This window comes from Mesoplodon bidens, assembly GCF_964165515.1.
Source record: "Mesoplodon bidens genome assembly, chromosome: 18".
Taxonomy (NCBI): Eukaryota; Metazoa; Chordata; class Mammalia; order Artiodactyla; family Ziphiidae; genus Mesoplodon; species Mesoplodon bidens.
The window spans coordinates 18,893,566-18,914,284 of record NC_138175.1 but is presented as its reverse complement, the minus strand read 5'-3'; the positions used below and the strand labels follow the sequence as shown (position 1 = coordinate 18,914,284).

At 48.1% G+C, this 20,719-nt stretch overlaps 1 long non-coding RNA gene across 1 annotated transcript; it reads left to right on the top strand.

The window, feature by feature from the left end:
• Positions 1-2,266: 2,266 nt before the first annotated feature.
• On the top strand, positions 2,267-12,752 carry LOC308606661. Its single transcript, XR_014013880.1, has 3 exons — positions 2,267-2,945; positions 10,231-10,383; positions 12,714-12,752. It is a non-coding gene; the product is annotated as an uncharacterized lncRNA (long non-coding RNA).
• Positions 12,753-20,719: the final 7,967 nt, after the last annotated feature.

The window sequence follows — 20,719 nt, the reverse complement described above, 5'->3', positions numbered from 1 at the left end:
CAGGCATACACATTCACACTCACACTCTGACCCGCACCCTCACCCATGTAAACACATTGTGACACATACAAACACACTCGAATCCTGGAACCGAATTTGACCTAACACGGCTGATGGAGCAGGGTTGGGGGGTCCAGTCAGGATGCCCCTACGGCCCCTGGCCCACTCATGCCTCCTGAACACTGGGCCCCTCCTCGAGAGGCGGAGCCCCTTTCTTGTCCACGTTCTCGTGGTCACAGGTCTTGGAACGCCGCACAGAAGGGACCCTGGCTACCATCGCACACATGGCATCCAGGGTGCTGGACCGGCGAGGGTGGTGGTGTGCAGGGAAGAAGGGTGTGGGGCATAGTGCCCTGCCCGGTGCAGCCGCCTCCTCCCTTGGGATTTTCCATCCCGGCTCGCGCGGGCCCGCGAGGAGCGAGCGCGCTTTGTCTGCCGCCTGGTTTCTGGCACGTTTCCGCAGAAGCTCCCCGCGCCGCGCCCGAAGCCTCCCCCACCCCCCACTCCCCTGGCCGCGCCCCCCGCCCAGCCAGTGGCGCAGGCCCGCCAGTGCGGCGACCGCGGCTTTGTCCTCTCGCGGATGCCGGGGCCAAGCGCGAAAGCCCTGCACCCGGAGCGGCCGCCGCATAGCCAGGACACAGGTCTCGGCAGCGGGGTCTGAGGCGCACCCCGCGCCGAGCAGAACAGCCCGAGGGTCTATGGGCGCGGGGGGCGTCTGCTTGGAGCTCCAGGGCGCTTGAGAGGGGGACTAGGCCTGTCCCGCCCAGCATGTGCCCATCCAGGTCTGGCTCCCCTCTGCGGTTCAGCAGCCAGGGTCTCCGGGGTGGGGCGGGGCGGGGAGGGTCGTCTCGACTTAGGGTCCCTGGCCTGGATCCAGTTAGAGGGCCAAGTCGATAAGGCCCGGGAGCGGAGAGGTCGGGAGGGGTTCTTCAATCCCTTTTACTTTTCCCCATCGCACACCCCACACCCAGGCCACTCCGACCTTAGGCACGGGGCCCAGATCGCAGAGGACCCGGAGAACCCGTCAGGGCTCTCCTGTACCGGCGACTCCTAACAGGGTGGGGAGGGGTCTCCCGGCCTTTGCCCCTCACATCCCATTCCCCCCTACCCCCCCATAACCTAGGCGGGTCCAGCTGGGAGGGGGAAGAGTCGTCTGGCTCCATCTTCATCCCGTCCCCCCTTTTCACAAAACCCTAGGCTTCGGGAGAGGGGTGGGTACGAGGAAGGGTCTTCCTGACATCCCCAAACAGCCCTTCCTCAGGAGGGTCTGAGCGGAGGAGGAGGAATACCGCGGTTTCATCCATCACATCCAGACCCTCTTTGTAAGCTCAAGCAGGGGAGGTGTGGGGAAGGGTCCTCCTGCCTCCGATTCTTTCATCCCGGAACACTCCCTGCCATCCTCAATAATCCAGGCAGCCTCGACTTCAGGCACAGGCGGAGGGAGGCTCCAAGCTCTCAACGCCCTCTCAAGAGAGATGGTGGGGTAGATCCCCAGCCCTCGCCCCTCACGCTTAAGAGCCTCCTCCACCATAAGACAAAAACTAACCAAAGCTACTCCGACCTCAGGCGCGGGGTCACAGGGAGGCCCACGAGGGGTCAGTCAGCAGCTCTCCGGGACAGATGGTCTTGAGGGCGGTGAGGTCCCATCAACTCCCCAGGCCCTCTCACACCTCAATTCATTCCTTCCTCAATAAAACAAAAGCGAATCCAGCAGCACCGACCTCAGAGATGCGGAAGAGCGGTCGGCGCCCGGCAGCGCATCCAGCTCCTCCGGGCTCCTCACGGCTTCGGCTTCCAGGTGGAGGGCTCTCGACGCGGGGCGGCGGCGGCGGCGGCGGCGGCAGAGAAGGCTGAGACCGCTCCTCTTCGCTCCGGAGCCTCCCTCAGACTCAGCACCTGGAGCGGCGAACAGCTCCGCGCCTCATTCCGCTGACCCCGCCTCCTCCGCGCCGCCGTAGCCAATAGAGATCCGAGCCCCGCCCAGGGGGTCGCCCATTGGGGGGCGCCATCTCCCCTCCCTTCGGCCCCGCCCGCGGGTTCTTCTGTCTCTCTTGCTAGACCAAATCCCCGAGAGCCCGCCGGTGTTTTCGTACAGCCTTCTGGAACTTGTAGTCCTTTAAGGACGCGGAGTGGGCTCATATCTCCGGCAGATAATGAGAGATAGACTGCATTTCCCAGGGTGCATTGACAAAACCGAGGCGCTGAGGAGGGCGGGAGGACTGTTTCTATAGCAAAGGCGGCTGGTTGGGGACGGCTGACGGGAGTAATGGGGCAGGCCGCCGGACCCTCGAAGGATTGTGCGTGACTTCGGGCAGCCTCCTTTGGGAGGCCGTTTCCATTCTCTTTTCACCTTGGTCCCCACCCGGGGACTCTGGGCCTCAGTTTTCTTATCTGGAAAGAAGGGCGTGGAGTCGTCTCCCCGCCCACACTCCGCGGTGTTAGGGCAAACCGAAGGCGAGCTGCCCAGCAAAGGTGAGAGAGGATGGAGACCTTCGGCTTGAGAGTGGAACGGGCGCATTCTGAACTTTATCCCTTTGTTTTTGCCTCTATCTTGTCATAGAGGAGCGCTTTGGTTTTGGTCATTTTCCTTGGGCCATCAAGGCTTTCTCATCCCGGATTCTGGCCTCCTTCACGCTATCCCCCGTACCGCAGCGTCTCCCACAGCGTAGCCAGAGGGCGCTTCTGCTTAAAACCCTTCACCAGTCTTCCCATTGCCTCCGGAATTAAACCCACATTCCTCAGTGTCAATCTAAAGGCCCTTCAAGATCTGGATTCCACCTTCTTGCAACACTCTGAACTTCTTTGGAAGCTGGGAAGCCTTAAGCACTTGTTCTCTCCCGTGGGTGCCTCCATCCTGCACTCAGCTAATGCCTCACACTCTTCAAGCCCCAGCCTAGACGCTGCCTCCTCAGTGAAGCCTTCCCAGATGCCCGGCTCCATATGAGGTACCTCACCTTGTGTTTGAGCAGCACCCTCTACTTCCCCCATTCTACTTGTGTATTTGAGTATCTGTCTTCCATATTAGATTATAAGATCCACAGAAAAGGGACCGTGTCTATATTATTCACACTTACAGTCCAGTGCCTGTAGTGTCTGGTGCATGGTAGGTACTCAATAGATATTTGTTGAATTGAAAATGAATGTATTGTCATTGAATTTCGCATGATCTTGATCTCCTATGGTTAGGCATTTCCCGTTGCTGAAAGTGTTCAACTAGAGGGATACCACCGCCTTGAAGAAATGTTTATGTTATTCAAACAATGGATTGAAATTTTGCCTGAGTGCTTTGAGGGCCTTTCCAGTCCTGTGACGCAAGGGAGTGATAGATTCATGTCTGTCATTCCTTGGAAGTCCTGTCAGTTCTCCCCTAAATGTCATCAGTTCTTCATGTTCCTCTATTTCTAGCTGTTGGCCCTTCTTCTTTCTGTGCCTAAACACCCTACCTCCCACTCCCTTTCTGGGAAAGATCTTTTGTTCCTGTCAGTTATGGAATAAAGGCAGTCTGAGATCCCTGCCTTTCTTTCAGCCCTCTTGCTCAGCATCATAGGGCCCTGGTGGTGATATCCCACCTTGCTAGGTAGCATCTTTTCTGATTCTTTTTCCACTCAGGGCCCTGGTGTTGGCCAGATGGTCCAATTAATCCCACACATGTTCATGTGTCACCACATCCAGACATTTTGGGTATATCTTAGCTAAAGCATTCTTGGGAGAATGCCTTAATAAATGGGAATAGTTAATTCGTGGCCAAAGAAGTAACCAGGGAGGCTGTTACCCTGAACCTGATTCAAACCAAAAAGACAGAGCCTGAGAAAGCAACCCTGCCATCCTTGCACTGATGACATCCAGGGAGGGAAGGCTAGAATGGGGGAAGGAGTCAAGTGGATTGCACTTAGGAAAGAACTAACAGGCAGAGGGGCTTTGATCCTGGCTAAGCCATGAGGAAAGGCCTTTGGAGCTGGGCGGACAGATAGTGGGGGAGCTCATTACTGAAGATGAGGAAACTGTAGGAGGTAGGAGGAAATGGGGTTTGTGCTGACACAGAGTGCCTAATTTTGTGGATGCAGTGAGAGCAGAGGTTGTTGGAAAAGTGGGAAGGGGAGGACTACACCACAGGGTGGACACCAGCACAGCATCGGCAGAGTATCAGCAGAGGGCTACCAAAGAAGACCGCCTGGAGCAACAGTTGAAACTCTAGAGGTCAGTTTAGCCCTTCAGGAGTAGTGCTACTTTTCAGGAAATTGTTATAAGTAGGGTAAAAGTCAGGGTTCCACAATTCTCCCAGAAAGCAGGGACTAAAATTGCATCGGCCCAGCCAAGCAGATTCAGGAAACCTGGATTCTAATTCTGACTTTGCCTCTGATTAGATGTATGACCCTGGGCTGGACCTGTTTCTTCAGTTGTAAAATGCTATTTATTGGTGGTAGGGAGCAGATAATAAGGTGGAGGTGGGGGAATTCAAGCCCATTTACTAGCTGTGGGACCTTGTACACACTACCTTCTCAGATCTACAGTTTGCTTATTTGACAGTGTTGTAATGGAGAAATGAGACGCCTTATGTAAAGCACTTCATAAATATTAAGCACTTAATGAACGTTTGTCTGTTTCCACATTCTTAATCTTGGATTATCAGTAGTTGGTTTGGTTGTGAACAAATAGGCAGGGGGTAATGTCCTGGGCAATCTGGGTTCAAATCCCCGTTCTCTCTCTTATTAGTTGTATGATTTTGGTCAGGCATATGCTCAATATATTTGTTTTGTCTTTTTTAAGGAGTGGTTTTAGAGCAGAGAATTGTGAGAGAAAGGAATTCTAGATGCTTATAAACTAGAGTTGCAAAAGATTCCAGGGGAACACTGAGCTAGCCTGCTACCTTGTCAGAGAGGCAAAAGGTCTCAGTGAAGTTCCATAGGTCTTCTAATTCATTAACAAGGGGATTAACCAGAATGCTGAATCTCAGACATGGGGCTGGAGTGATTAATCAGGGCTTGCTCCTCTCAGTATATCAGGCTGAGAAATATAACTTTATTCTAATGATAATGAAGGTTTTTAAGAAGATGTGCATTTTGAAAAGGTCTAGGGCCTGTGTGGAAAATGACCAGGAGAAGATGAGGCTTAGATGTAGGTTGCAAGCTGCTGCAGTGATCAGGCACGGCATCAATGAAGATGGAAAAAAGGGGTAGATCTGAGATGTATTAAGGAGGTAAATATTCAGGGAATTCCCTGGCAGTGCAGTGGTTAGGATTCGATGCTTTCACTGCCATGGGCCTGGGTTCAATCCCTGGTCGGAGAACTAAGATCCCACAAGACACGCAGTGTGGCCAAAAAAAAAAAAAAAAAAATATCAAGAGGACTTTGTGAGTGATGAGCTGAGGGTGTGGCAGAAAGTGGGGAGTCAAGGGTGATGCCCAGGTGTCTGCCTTGGGTAACTAGGTGAATGCATGGTGGTGCTTTCCTCTGAGGTATGGAATAGTAAAGGAGTAGGTTTAGGCAGGAAGAGGAGGAGGTGAGTTTGAGGTGAGTGGGACATCAGGTGAGATGTCCATTAGGTGATTTGGAGCTTATCTTGGGAGAATGCCTTAATATATGGGAGTAATTAATTCATGGCCAAAGAAGAAGCAATCAGGGAGACTATTACCCTGAACCTAATTCAAATCAAAAAGACAGAGCCTGAGAGCCTGTCATCCTTGAGAGATCTGATCTGGAGAAAGAACCTTAAGTTATCAAGTTCTTAACATATACATCATAACTGAAGCCATGGAAGTGAATGAAATCCTTCAGTAGAGAGGGTGAAAGAGAAGACCAAAATTCCTTGGGAAATGCCAACATTTAAGGGACAAGTAGAGGAAGAGGAGCCCAGAAGTAAATGTGAGAACAGAGAGATAGGAAGAAAACCAAAGAATGGTGTGCCACAGAAGCCAAATGGAGGAAGTGAAGTAACGTGCTGTAGTCTAGTAAGCCAAAGTCTGAACAATTGAACCCCAGATTTAGCAACACAGAGGTCATTGGCAATCTTGGAGAGAGTAGTTTCAATGGAGCAGCAGGGGCAGAAGTCTGAGTGTGTGGGAAGTGGATGTAGATAACTCTTGTTAGTGGTTTTGAAGGGGAGGAGAGAAAACCAGAAAGGATGTAGAGTTAGGAGACAGTTTTTTTTTTTTTTTTTTTAATTCAACTCTTTTTTTTTTTTTTTTGCTGTACGCGGGCCTCTCACTGCTGTGGCCTCTCCCGTTGCGGAGCACAGGCTCCGGACGCGCAGGCTCAGCAGCCATGGCTCGCGGGCTCAGCCGCTCCGCGGCATGTGGGATCTTCCGGGATAGGGGCACGAACCCGTGTCCCCTGCATCGGCAGGCGGACTCTAAACCACTGCGCCACCAGGGAAGCCCAGGAGACAGTTTTAAGTTGGGAGAGATTAGGACATTTAAAAATGCTCATGGGGAAAAGCCAGTATATGGACGGTTGAGGATACAGGGAAGAGAAGGGTTGAAGGACGAAGTGAGGTCACCAAGAGGATGGGAGGTGGTGGGGTTCAGAGTGAGCCTCAGGCGGGAGAAAGGAAAGGAAGGAGTTGGAGATGCAGGTAGGTCAGCAGTTTGGTAGGTAGGTAGTTGGGAGGTGGGCTCAGGAAATGGAGGGAATTCACACCCGATAGCCATTACTTGTGATGGGAGGTAAGGATATCTACTCAGTGTGAGGAAATGGGATGGGGTGGGAAGCTTGGAGAAAGAGGAAAATGTTCAAGATGGCTGCTATGGAAAAGAGGAGGGAAAGCTAATAGCAACCCACAGAGACTGCAGGGCAGTGGTGAGGGACTGCTGAGGCTGGAGGCCATGGGTTTGTGGGGGCACTAATCTATGAGGTATGGGCTCTCTTCAGCATCCCATCAGCCCTGAGATAGGCCTGGAGAAGGCTACTGGTGAGGCTGATCCAAGGCTGGGCTTTGCTGGACAAGGGAGACAATTCTTTAAGGAAGCTGAAGATGCTGACAAGAGAGGTGGAAGAGGTAGTCCACCAAGAGGAAGGAGGGGAAGCCAGAATGGAGTGGAAAGATTGGAGGGGTGGGGTTCTCAGTGGAGTGAGAGACTAGATGTGATGGGTGGGAGAGAAGAGCAGGGAGGGCAGGCATGTTGGTCAGAGGTAGAGGAGCTATGGGCAGGGGCAGAGTGGCTGGATTAGACAGAGGAGATCATGGGTTTGAAAGGCAAATTTGTTGGATGGGTCATTGGCAAGTCTTCCAGGAGGATGACTGCTCTGAAGGAGAGAGGAAGTCTGGTAGCCCTTTGCCAAACTGTACACTGAGTGAGAAGTTAACAGGTGATGGCCAGGAGGAGGGATAGGGTGCAGAGCATTCTGACATGAGTGTCACAGGAATCAAGATGTTGGGAGCTAAGAAGGAGCCCTCTTACCCAGGGCATGATGGGTAAGGAGGAAGAGAAGCAAGAAGCTTTCTCATATATTTTCACAGAAGTATCATCTCAACATCATCTACACGTGATCAGTTTTATAGACACCTAAAAGGCAGAATGTCTAGGAATAAAATTAACCAAACCAAAAAAACAATTCCAGATTTCATGATGAAGTTTTAGCGACCAAGTTCTATGGTAGTGATTCCTGCATTTATATTTTGGTATAGTTTGTAGTTTTAAGTACGTGCATATCAACTAGAAAACCTGTTTAACAATTTTGCAAATTTCGTTTCTTAGCAACTATTTGTTTTCTCAGTTTAGAACATAAATTAGAGAACTTGTGTTGACTTTTTTTTTTCAAATGTAGAGTTTAGAGCTTAATTCATGCCTTTGAAATGCCATGCATTTAAAATGTAGCCATTTTCCTTTCTGCATCCTTGAAAAGGATTACAAGAATATTATTAGTCTTTCAGATAATCTTGCCGGCACATACAGACTTGCCACAAGGGTCTCCTATCAGTAATGTTGGATTGTGAGTGATGCTGCAGAAGTGTTGTGTATGAGATATTTAAGATGAGTCAAATAAGCAGCCAACTTTTGGGTTTCCTAAACAGCAGCTCAGTTTATAATTAAGGGACTTGGTATAGAATATGAAATGTGCATCTAAATGTTAGTTGAGCAAAATTACCTCCATAATTTCTAAAGAAAAAAGGACAAAATCAGTTAATTGCTCTGGACAATCTCTCTCTTTTTTTTTTTTAAAAGCAGTATTATTTAAAAATACTTTTGTATGGGGGTAATTCCCTGGGGGTCCAGTGGTTAGGACTCGGTGCTTTCACTGGGTTCAATCCCTGTTCTGGGAACTAAGATCCCGCTCAGCGTGGTCAAAAAAAAACCCCAAAACTTTTGTATTGTTGATATGTTGATATGTCTTTGTAATCTTGAAACAGACCTGCTATTCCAGCCCCTTAAAGCAGGGGGTGCTCAGAAAATATTTTGTGAATCAACTCATGAATGTTATGATAATCTGTCCATTGTTTAAAATTCTTCCTTTCATCATAAACTTTCATAAAATATTTTTATAAAAGGAGTGATTCCTCTTAAACATAAGTCAGATCATGTCACACCTCTGTAAAAATGCCTCCAGTGGCTTCTTTGTCTCTTTGAGTGCAAGCCTTTCAGCCTTTACGATGGCTTACAGGGCCATATACACTCTGACTCCTGTAGCTTCTCTGCCTCATCTCCTAGGCTCCTTCTGCTTCAGCTCATTGACCTCCATGTTATTCCTTGATTTCATCAAGTACACTTTGGCCTCAGGGCCTTTGCACTTGCTGTTCCCTCTGCTTGAAAGATCTTCCCTAGATATCCTCACGGACATCCCATATAAAATGGCAGCCTTTCCTCTCCTGGCACTCTCTATCCCCCCTTCCTGCTTTTTTTCTCCGATAGCACTTACTACCACCTGACATATTATACATTCTTTTACTTATCCGTTTATTGTCTGTCTCTTCCCCACTCTCACTCCTCCATTAACCCACTAGAACGAACTCTCCTTTAGGGTAGAGACTGTGTCTATTTTGTTTATTGCTCTACTCACAGCACATGGCACAGCACCTGGTACATAACAGGTACTCAGAAAAACATGGTGAATGAATAAGAATAACATTATCATCTCTAGTACATGATCCTAACATCTATTTTTATTTTTCCATGCAGTCCACATGTAGGACACATGTATTTAATATTTCATATTCTGGAAATCATAGATTAGGTATAATTTTGAGTTCTGCTTGTTTTTTTCAACATGTAATAAGCATTTTCCCTTGCTAAGATTGAATTCTTTTCTCAATTGTTCATTCTCTCATTCATTCAACAAATAGCTAATGAGGCTTTTCTATGTTCCAGACAGTGCTAGGACTACAGTAGGAAATAAGATGCAGGACTTGCCCTCGACGAACAGAGATTCTTTATAAACACCATCTTTAATGATTGCCTAATATTCCATCAAACACCATACTATACTTAACCGCTCTCCTATTTGAGACTTTTTGTTTATTATTAATAATGATGTAATGAATATCTCCAAATATATACCAATTACCCTTTACAAATTATTCTTTAAGGTAGATTCCCGAGTGAACAGTTACTGGGGTAAAGGATTAAATATGCTTTTGGTTTCTTTAAGATTTTTTTTGGGGGGATGTGGACCATTTTTAAAGTCTTTATTGAATTTGTTAGAATATTGCTTCTGCTTTATGTTTTGGTTTCTTGGCCCTGGGGCATGTGGGGTCTTAGCTCCCTGACCAGGGATCGAACCTGCACCCCCTGCATTGGAAGGCGAAGTCTTAACCACTGGACCGCCAGGGAAGTCCCGCTGTTGGTTTTTTGATACCGTCTGCCACATTGATTTCAAAAACTGGTGGTACCCATTTTACCCAATTGCCAGTACGAATGTTCCAGCTTTATCACAACCTCTCCAGTACTGGACATTACTTTTCAGTTTTGGCTCATGTAACATATAAAATGACCTTTCCTTTTATTTTTGCATATAAGTGATGTCTAGTAAGAGTGCATATTTTTGGTTTTCTTCTTTTGTCATTGTTTAGTTCAGTGGGTCCCTAGGAGGCTCTTGGAGGGTGATTGTAGATTGTGCCCAATGTTTAGCACACATTGTTGGCTTATAGTATCTTAGAGTTGGAAGGGACTGTATTCATCATCCAGTTCAACTAAAATTCCTGATAGATGGCTTTCCAGCCTCTGTTTGTATACCCCTGGCAATGGGGACCTCACCACCTCACAAGGAAGTCTGTCTTGTTTTTGCCCTGTTCTACAGGTGTTGACCTGGCATGCAGTCCCTGTGGCTCCTGTGTGGCCCCATTTCTGCCCTCTGAAGCAGCAGAGTCCACGCACCAGATGTTACAGAACCTCCCTACCTTGGCTGCCCATCTCTGCAAATATGTAACCAGACTAGAGTGGTCAACCCCAGGTAAGTCTGGCAGGCCCAGAGGCCAAGACACTGTCCCACTCACAAGTCTGCGGCGGCTGTGTCAGCAACCTCTTTAGCTGGGTTCATATGAATCTCAAGGTCAGCTGAGATTCTAAGACCTTCTTTACATGACCTGAAGCCTCTTATCCCACGCTTCTGCAGTTGATCTTTTTTTAGATGTTGGGGGTAGGAGTTTATTAATTAATTAATTAATTATTGTTGTGTTGTGTCTTCGTTTCTGTGCGAGGGCTTTCTCTAGTTGTGGCAAGTGGGGGCCACTCTTCATCGTGGTGCGCGGGCCTCTCACTGTCGCGGCCTCTCTTGTTGGGGAGCACAGGCTCCAGAAGCGCAGGTTCAGTAGTTGTGGCTCACGGGCCCAGTTGCTCCGCAGCATGTGGGATCCTCCCAGACCAGAGCTCGAACCCGCGTCCCCTGCATTAGCAGGCAGACTCTCAACCACTGCGCCACCAGGGAAGCCCCTGCAGTTGATCTTTTTAAACCTGAAAACAGGACTTTGCTTTTCTCCCTGTTTTTTTTCAATGTGTTGGTAGAGAAGCTGCCCTGGTCGACTCCTGCTGTCTAAAATGGGGATAATAAGAGTCATTCTGACAACTTCATGTGTTGGTGTGATGATTGAATGAGTTGCAGAGTTGGACATTTTTCACTCATTTTGGTTGCCTGGCAGCTGAGCCTCCTTCCTGTGCTTGAGGAATTCCACGCGTCATGAAGTGGAGCCCTTTTCCTTTGCAGCTAAGGCCTGGGCATCGGCCTCAGGCTCAGCCTTCCCCAGTCAGACAAGCCCCCCATCCCCATGCCACCCCTTACCAGTTTTGAATTGGAAGCCAGTGACAGCAAAGGAGCAGAGTCTGCTTTACAACCCTTTTAGTGACTTGATGGGTGCAATCTGTTTCCAGTGACAGCAGTTTTACGGGCACCATCGAGTCATCATGATGTCTCCTTAGACCATTGCTGAGTTAGGGTTTGGGGCATTGTTCCTGACTCTGTGCTTCCAAGTCTGAGTCTCAACTCTCCTGGAGATTTTGTGAGCTATATACAGGATATGAAAAGTGCATTGAAAAATGCTAAGCACCACACATATGCAAGATATTATTGTTTGGGATTTTGATACTTAAGTAGTGGGCATGAGGGGAACGGGGGGAGGTTCGCCTGAGCTCTTTACCTGCTGAGAATTCAGACAGGTTTAGACATGCCTGGAAAGCTGGCTGGTGGGAGGGTGTGATGGCAGGAACTTGTGGGCTAGACACTGGCTCAACAATTAAAGGCTGACCGCTGACCCCAAGGCCGTTGGAATGGAGATGTCAGTTGCCAGAGGGCCTGCTGGGCACATACAAGTGGACTGGCTACTTGCCCTCTCCTACCCTTGGGCCATTACCAAAAGCCAGGGCCAGGAGGTGGGGCTAGGCTATAAAGCAGGTCACCTGTGGCTGTGCAGTTGCCTCTGGGGTATCCTCACTGGGGTGCAAGAGGAAACCTGTCTGAATAGGCCCCCCACCTGGAACCACAGGAGGGTTTATGAGTAAGTTGGGATTCCATCTTGGGCTGCCTTCAGGCTGCCCTTTGTCCCACTGAGCTGTGGCTTGGAGCTCTCCAGCCCTGCCTGGCTGTGCCTCTAGAGTCCTGCGTCACAGGCTGCCATCTGAGTCCATCAGCCTTGGATGACCCAGAGTGGGACTGAGGCTGGCACTGCTGCTGTGGTCATTAATGGGCCCTTGGGAGCTTTGTGATGTTGAGTACAGCCTCTCTGGGGACTTCCTATTTTGAACCTCAGATCACTCCCAAATCAGCCTGGCTCGATGTGTGTATGGGGGTGTGGTGCTTCTGCCTTAGGGATTCCCTGCACGCTGAACACCGTTACTGGGCCTGATCCCTGCCTTTGCCCAGTACCCTGGTGCACCTCCAGGGAGGACCGAGATCTTGATGTGTCCAAATCAGCCAGAGGTCATGTATTGGGCCTGGACCATATGGTCCTGCCTTTCAATGTCTAAGTTACTTTGTGTCAGGTAGTACCCTGGCACTTTACATGCTTCCTCTTATTAAATCTTCACCACAATTCCATGAACTAAGTACCATTATAATTCCTATTTTACAGACAAGGAAACTGAGACCCATAGAGGTTACAGGACTAGCTCAAGGTCACACAGTCAGTAAGTGGCAGAGCTGAGCTTGTCATTCACCAGCAGAGCCTGAGAACTGCCTTTCCTTCAGCCCATTCCACTGTGGGGCAGCTCTGTCTGTTGAAGTGTTTTCTCTTACATGGAGCTAAAATTTTCTCCCTAAGTCAGTCTTATTCTTGTTTCTGCTTATCCCAGTGGCCCACTGTGGCAGCTCCTGGTCTCCCAGTGTTCCGGCTCAGTTCTCTACTCCATTCATGGTTGGGGTACTTCATCTTCTTCCTCTGGTAATACTTGAACCATTTTGTATCAGCTAAGTCCTTAGGACAATCACTGCAGGAAGATCATGGCTGGGTAGCTCTCTAATTCTCTAGTTAACTTGACTTTAAAAGTACTAGGATCCGGGCTTCCCTGGTGGCGCAGTGGTTGAGAGTTTGCCTGCCGATGCAGGGGACACGGGTTCGTGCCCTGGTCTAGGAAGATCCCACATGCTGCGGAGCGGCTGGGCCCGTGATCCTGTGGCCGCTGAGCCTGCGAGTCCAGAGCACAGCCGCAACGGGAGAGGCCGCAGCAGTGAGAGGCCCGCGTGCTGCAAAAAAAAAAAAAAAATTAAAAAAAAAAAAAAAAAAAAAAAAGTACTAGGATCCAGTCTGTCCCACTCCTGAATGGGTTGTGTCAAGAAATAGTCAACCTAGCCACTGGCTGTAGAAGGGACTTGGGAGAAAGTTCTCCTTCACTGAGAAAAATGGCAGAAAAACAGTCAAAATAGCAGAAACAGTATTAATACTATGCTAAGGTTTTTGTTGCTTCTGTCTCCCTGACTGGAATACAGGCTTCCTGAGGGCAGGGATTTTTGTTAGTTTTGTTTACTGCTGTATCCCCAGTGCCTAGAATGGTGCCTGGAACACAGTGAATATACAAATATTTGTTGAACGAATGACTAATACAGTTCCACATCCAGTATCACCTCCTTAGGTTACTAAGTTGTTTTGGAGAATAATGTGATCTCCCCAGCCTATGGCTTTGCATTACCTCACCAGTAGTTTTTCTGATTTTGTTGTGATTTTGATTCATAACCATATGTAAAGTACATTTGATAAATACTCCTGCCTCAAAAACAATTTTCTTTGATCTGGTAAACCCAAGTATAAACTGGAATTTGGTTCAGCTTGGTGGAGAGCAAGGAGGAGTTACTGGATTTCTAGTCTCCTCTCCTATGGAAAAACATTCTGTGACTTTCTGCTTTGAATTTTGAGCTTGAATTCAGAATGTAAGTCTACCAGGAAACAACGAAGTGAGAGGAATGTTAGTCTCTACATTTTCTTCTCATTCTCTGTATACAAAAAAATACATCTCATTGTTGAAAATGAGAAAATACAGGTAAGCAAAGTGATGAAATTAGAAACCACTTATATTCTCACCATTCAGAGATGGTTATGGCTATTATTTTTCTGTTTATATTGAATATGAAATTAGCTGACATCTGACATGGTGATTGATTCAGTGAAGGAGCTACCTTTTTATGATGAGAAGGTGAACGTGGGAGATAGATCTGGTTTCCAGCCCAGGTCGACCTGTGCTAAGAGGAGCCCACAGATCTGAGTCCAGCAAGGCACAGGGAGCAAAGGTAAATGGATGGAGTCACCTCCAGTTTACATCCCAGAATCTGACCTTGGAGTGTGACCCCTAGAAGTGCAGGAGGCTAGACTGGGAAGTAAGTGAGGAAAACAACTTTGACCTGGCTGAACATCCCGGATTTGACATACAGCAAATTTCATGATATTTTCCTAGAAATGGGAGTATCTTTTCCGAAGATACTGAAGAACTGAAGTTGAGATAATCTTGGAAGAGTTGGCCCAAGGATGACTCTCAGAAAGACAGGCTGTGTAAGCAAGGCTCTGGGAACTGTGAACACAGTGAGGGCTTACTGTGTAATTGGTTGGTTTTCTCTGGACCAGTTCTTTTCCACCCTGATTTTCTAGGGAGGGACCACATCACTTCTGGTTCATGACTCACTGCAGGAAAATGTGAAGATCTGTGTGACTTGGACCTGAGGTCAAGTTCTTGGGCAACTTAGCACCTTCAAGCTGCCCTATATGGGATTCCTAGGAAGCCTGGGGCATGGGCCAAGTAACTCATATTTTTCTTTAAAGTTAATGCAAATTTGCGTTCTTCTCCCTGATATTTGTCTTAATATTAAAATAATATTTTAAAAAATCTTTAAGTGAAGTTGATATTCTAGGGGGCTAGGCACACAGGCACTCTGTGTAAATGTTTCTTGAATGAATGAATGTTGCTCACTCCCATCTCTGGGATGCTCTTGCTCAGGCTGTGGCAAGTCTGGAAAAGCATGATGGGACCACTGGGCTGGGAGGTAAAGGATTTAATACTCACTGGGCACCACCTATATGCCAGGTGAATTGCCAGGTTTTTTTCCTACACAGCCTCAGTTTAGTCCTCATAATCCTACCAGGGTCCCTATTTTATAGGCAAGTAGTTGGAGAATCAGAGAAATTAGGTAACTTTCTCAAGGCCTGGAATGGGGCAGGACCAAGATGAAAATCATGGTCTGTCTGGGCCTCTGATCCCTCCATATACCACATGGCCCACTGAGGCCAGTTCACCCATCAATTTGTTGGAGACTGCATGGGGAATGCAGCCCACTGCTGTGTCCTGGGGGCATGAAAGAAGCTCCACAAGTCTATCTTCCTGTACTGAAGGCTGAAAGAACGGGGATCACAGAACTTGACTGTGGCAGGAGAAGGCAGCCCCTCTGGGGGTCTGGAGCACATCCTTTCATTTCTAAGCTGGCCAAGTTGGGGACCCTGGGATGCTCCATGAGGAAAAGGGCACACTTGCTATGTTATTTCAGGATAACAATCATTCTGGATGGTTGTTGGCATTTGTAGTTCATTTAATCTTTTGAACTTTGTTCCTAGTCTGTTATAGCTCAAGTTCAAGTTTCACTGTCTCCACTCAGCTATGAGTTGAGTGTCCCTGGCTGAGGGACCCACCATGGCTTTGTGGAACTCTCCAAAAGCACAAATTATAAGGTTATTGTAATTCCAGATTATTCACAGATGTCCGGGGGTGGTTGTTAACATGATTATTCAGTGAGGGCATTGCAGTCCCTGAAGCAGACGTGGCCATTTCACCTTCCAAGAAGAGCCCACGATGTCTTTCTCCTCCTCTTTAAGTTAGTGTCATGGCACCTTCAACTCTTACTTCCAAAACTCCTTCCGTAGGACACAAGGCAGGCAGGCGGGTGTTTGTGTGTGTTGGAGGGTGGGTGGATTGGGGACTTGAGCCTAGAGAGCTGGATTCCTTAAGGCAATTATGAGTGGTTGCAAAAGGTAAATATGGTATAAACCCACAATATACAGGCTTAGAGAAGGAGCTGGAAGACTTGTTCCTGGGTGTTAACTAGCAGTGGTGTCTTTGGGAGGGAGTCCACACATCCTTCAGTTCTTTTACCTGCCTACATTTTTACCTTTTCTGACATGAACACGCATTGCTTTTCTAATAAGAAAAAAGAGAACTATAAACAAGTCCTATTGTTGGATATTTAGGTAATTCTGATTTTTTATGAGTATAAGCAGTGCAGAGCAGGAATAATTACCTGAAAATGAGTTAAAAATTGTAATGTGGGGGCTTCCCTGGTGGTGCAGTGGTTAAGAATCCTCCTGCCAGTGCAGGGGACACGGGTTTGAGCCCTGATCCGGGGAGATCCCATATGCTGCGGAGCAACAAAACCCATGCTCCACAACTACTGAGCCTGCACTGTAAAGCTTGAGAGCCACAACTACTGAGCCCGTGTGCCATAACTACTGAAGCCCGCATGCCCAGAGCCCATGCTCCGCAACAAGAGAAGCCACCGTAATGAGAAGCCCGCGCACCACAACAAAGAGTTGCCCCCGTTTGCCACACCTGGAGAAAAGCCCGCGCGCAGCAACGAAGACCCAATGCAGCCAAAAATAAATAATTTTTTTTTAAATTGTAAAGCACAAAAAGACTGCTTCTCTAAATTCTGAAAAGCTGATAAAATTGCTTAAAGATGTTTAAGGGGGTTTTAAAACTGCTGCAGTGTCAGCAGCAGGTCCCTGTGCAAAAAGCAATGACGAGACATAGTAGTTTTCAACCCAGTCATTCTTTCAATAATGGTTCATCAGGTTGACCAAAATACCACATTTTAGAAACTTGTAAACTTCTCTTTAGAAGCACCTTCGGTACCATTCACTGGCACGCGGGTGGGAAGTGAAGGCAAGAATCTCATCTGGTTGTTACCTCTGAGTTCGTGGAGTGGACCTGAGGCCCAGAGTCATAGGCTGGCAAGGTCGTGTGCCCATAGAAGTCACTTGACCCTGGTGAGTGACCCAGAAGCAAGGTGGGGTGCAGATTGCTACTTCAGTGTTGAAAACATCAACTCCAGTCATTCAAGTGGCTTTTCTATTTAATGTCTTTTAAGTTACAACAACAGACTGTTGTCTCTTATGAAAAAGAAAACTGGAGAAGTCTCTTTTGTCTGCCAACCCCAGCTGTTCCCAGAGCCGCTGTGACCTAACCAGCACTCTCGGTGGCCTTAAGCCCCATGTCCAGCTGCACCCTCTCTGCCTTACCCCTGCCTGGAATCATCCAGCCTTCCATCTTCTCTGTGGGGCTTCAGAGCTGTCAAGCTCTACTGGGACAAAAGAAAATTAGCACCACCACAGAGATTAGCCCGTTTCCAACTCAGCCGGCTCTTTGCCAGTCCTTTTATTCATACCTGGCTAGACATTAATTTCATTCCCCATGGTGGCTGTTTCCTGCTTGTCCAACTCTCCTCAAATTGTCCACCCCACTGCTGTCTCTGTCTCCAGAGACCACAAAGTCTGCTGCCCTGGGAGAGTGGAGTATATCAGGTTCTCAGCTCCTTGCTTCCTTGCTTCTAACAGGATCCACATGACATTTCCAAGACCAACCTTCCTCCTAGGCTTTCCCTCCCGCCCTCTCTTGCCTCTTCCAGGACCCAGTTCCGTAAATTACCCTCTTTCTCTGATTCTCTAATCCTTCCCTGTTCTTTCCTTTGCCCTACAAGCATAATTCTTTCCCATTCTAGAAAACCTTAACTTTACTTTCTCTTCCCTGGCACCTCCTACCCTGTCCTTTGAACAAGCATCTTGAAAATAGCCCATGGGCTTCCCTAGTGGTGCAGTGGTTGAGAGTCCACCTGCCGATGCAGGGGACGCGGGTTCGTGCCCCGGTCCAGGAAGACCCCACGTGCCGCCGACTGGCTGGGCCCGTGAGCCATGGCCGCTGAGCCTGCGCGTCCGGAGCCTGTACTCCGCAATGGGAGAGGTCACAGCAGTGAGAGGCCTGCGTACCGCAAAAAAAAAAAAAAAAAAAAAAAGAAAGTAGCCCACATTTTGTGCCTCCATTTCCTTGGCTTCTTTTATTCCCCACCAAGTCTGGATTCTACCCCCATCATTCTACCAATACTGCCCTTGCTAAGGCCACTGGTGGCTTTTAAATTGTCAAATTATTAATGACATCTTTTCACCTGAACTGACCTACCTCTGTGATATGTGGTCAGTTTCTGTAACGCCTCCTTAAACTCATGATTTCATTGGCTTTTCTTGTCTCCTGATGCTTCCCAGCTGTTTCCTCTGACCTCCCGTCCTCTACCAATCCTTAACTACTGGTGTGCCCCCAGTTTTGTCCTTGGCCCTGCTGCTCAGCCTTCTTGCCTCAGCGTCTTCCCATGAGATTTTTAGTGAGAAGGGTTTTGGCTGTGGCCAGTGGCTGCCCAGCAGAGTACTTACTGTAGAACCAGAAACTATTAGATCTCTTTGATCTCCAACACAGCACATCAACCTTGACCCAGAAGATTAAATTTCTAGTAGTGGAAATTCGGGCAATGGACCCTTGGTGGATTTGATGCAGCCAAGTCTTGTATGTGATTCTCACATTCACCATAGGGGACCATCCCTTTCCTGCCCAGGACTCAACCAACCTGGGGGACTCAGAGCATGGCTCATGAAGGTTGTGTGCCCACAGGGCTGCTCCATGTTACGTTTCAGAGTCTTCCATGTTGACACATGTAGCTCTTAATTCATTTGCCTTCATTACTCTAAGGCATTCCACTGCACGGATATACTACCGTACCTGTTCTGCTGATGAACATTAAGATTGTTCCTAGTTTTCTGATATTTCCCACAATGTTGTGGTAACGCTCTCATACTTGTCTCCTTTGCGCACATGCCGAGTTTCTCTAGGGTGTGTGTGCATCTTGGACTTTACTAGTGAATGCCAAGTGGCTTCCCAAAGATTGTACAATGTACACTCCCGCCAGCATGCAGTCAGAGTCCCCAACATCTTTTTTTCTTTTTTTCCATTCGCGGGCCTCTCACTATTGTGGTCTCTCCCGATGCGGAGCACAGGCTCTGGATGCGCAGGCTCAGCAGCCATGGCTCACGGGCCCAGCCGCTCCGCGGCATGTGGTATCTTCCCGGACTGGGGCACGAACCCGTGTCCCCTGCATCGGCAGGCGGACTCTTAACACCTGCACCACCAGGGAAGCCCCCCCAACATTTTAAACCAAAGGTAAAGATGAAAGTGCCACCTGTCTCAGTCTTGGCAGTCCTCTCGCTTAAACCCTGCTCCACAGTGAGGCTGTTTCCAACTTTTGCAGGATTGGAAGTTTCTCCTCTATGAGTGCCTGCTGCCAGGGCCAGCTACATAATATGTGGGAAGTGTCCAAAAAGCAGGAAAACGCTTTTTTCTTTTTTCCACAGTTTCTCTCTCAACCTGTAACACTGTTTTTAATTTGTTATTTAATGTTGTGCTTCGTCAGGCACAGGGGTTACTCACAGCTCAAGTGCAGCCCCTCATAGTGCCTGAGGCCCTGCCCCATGACATGGCGCACACACCCAACCGTGACCCCTCCCGCGCCTGTGCTCAGACCCCTACCAGTGTAGGCATGGCCACTGGGTGGGAGCGGTGGGCAGGTGGTGGGGACCTGTCCCAGGGAGGCGTGACCTCGAGTGAATCAAGGCGCTCAGCTCTTGGCACATGCTCTGTTGTCCCATCAGACTTCAATTACAAAACACAAACTCAAAGGCAAAATTATTAAGGATTTCGAGATGATGACCTCAGAGCATTAAATCTGGAGTGCAGGGCCCCGTTTCAGTTGCACTGGTCACTCGCCCATGAAGCCAGCCTGCCTGCCACACCCCTCAAACCCAGGTGCCCAAGATCCCGTCGCCTGCCCTGTTCTGGATTAGCGGAGGACCCAGTGTGAGTATGTTGAGTTTTATTAGCATAGGCATCATGGTTTCTATGAAAAGGTCCCCTAGTTATCAAGTTTGTGTCTCTTTGGAGTTTGCATTCCTCTTTTTGTTCCTCAGTGGCTTCAGCCACTTGACCTGATTCTTTTTTTGGTTCTCTGTTTCTCGGTGTGGCAGTATGTTTTTTCACTACATTTGCAGACATGTCGCTTAGGCCCAGGTACCAAAATAATTTCTAAAACTATATGACGGGGGACTTCCTTGGTGGGACAGTTGTTAAGAATCCGCCTGCCAAGGCAGGAGACACAGGTTCGATCCCTGGTCCAGGAAGATCCCACATGCCATGGAGCAACTAAGCCTGTGCACCACAACTACTGAGCCTGCGCTCTAGAGCCCATGCCCCACAACTACTGAGCCCACGTGCCTCAACTACTGAAGCCTGCACACCTAGAGCCCGTGATCCGCAACAAGAGAAGCCACCACAAAGAGAAGCCCGCGCACCGCAACGAAGAGTAGCCCCCGCTCACCACAACTAGAGAAAGCCCATGAGTAGCAACAAAGACCCAACGTAGCCAAAAATAAATAAATAAGTAAATTAAAAAAAAACCCTATATGATGGAAAAGTATGGAAACTCCTTCTAGAGACCAAGTCAGCTACAGCTCTGTTTGGCTCATCCAATGTGTGGCTCCTCATCTAATCTAGTGAAATATAAAGTCAATGTGATAATCATCAGTGGAAGTAAGGCAATTTTGACTAACAGAACTACACTCCAACCCAAACAATAATAAGGCATGGTCAGAAATAGCATAAAAGCTAGTTTAAAAATATTTCTGAACAAATTTGTTTTTAAAATTGTAAGATTTTATTTTCTCAACAAATGTTATTTAGAATAGAAAAGTTAATTTCATATTCCATTCAATATGAGTAGAAAGTACTGAAAT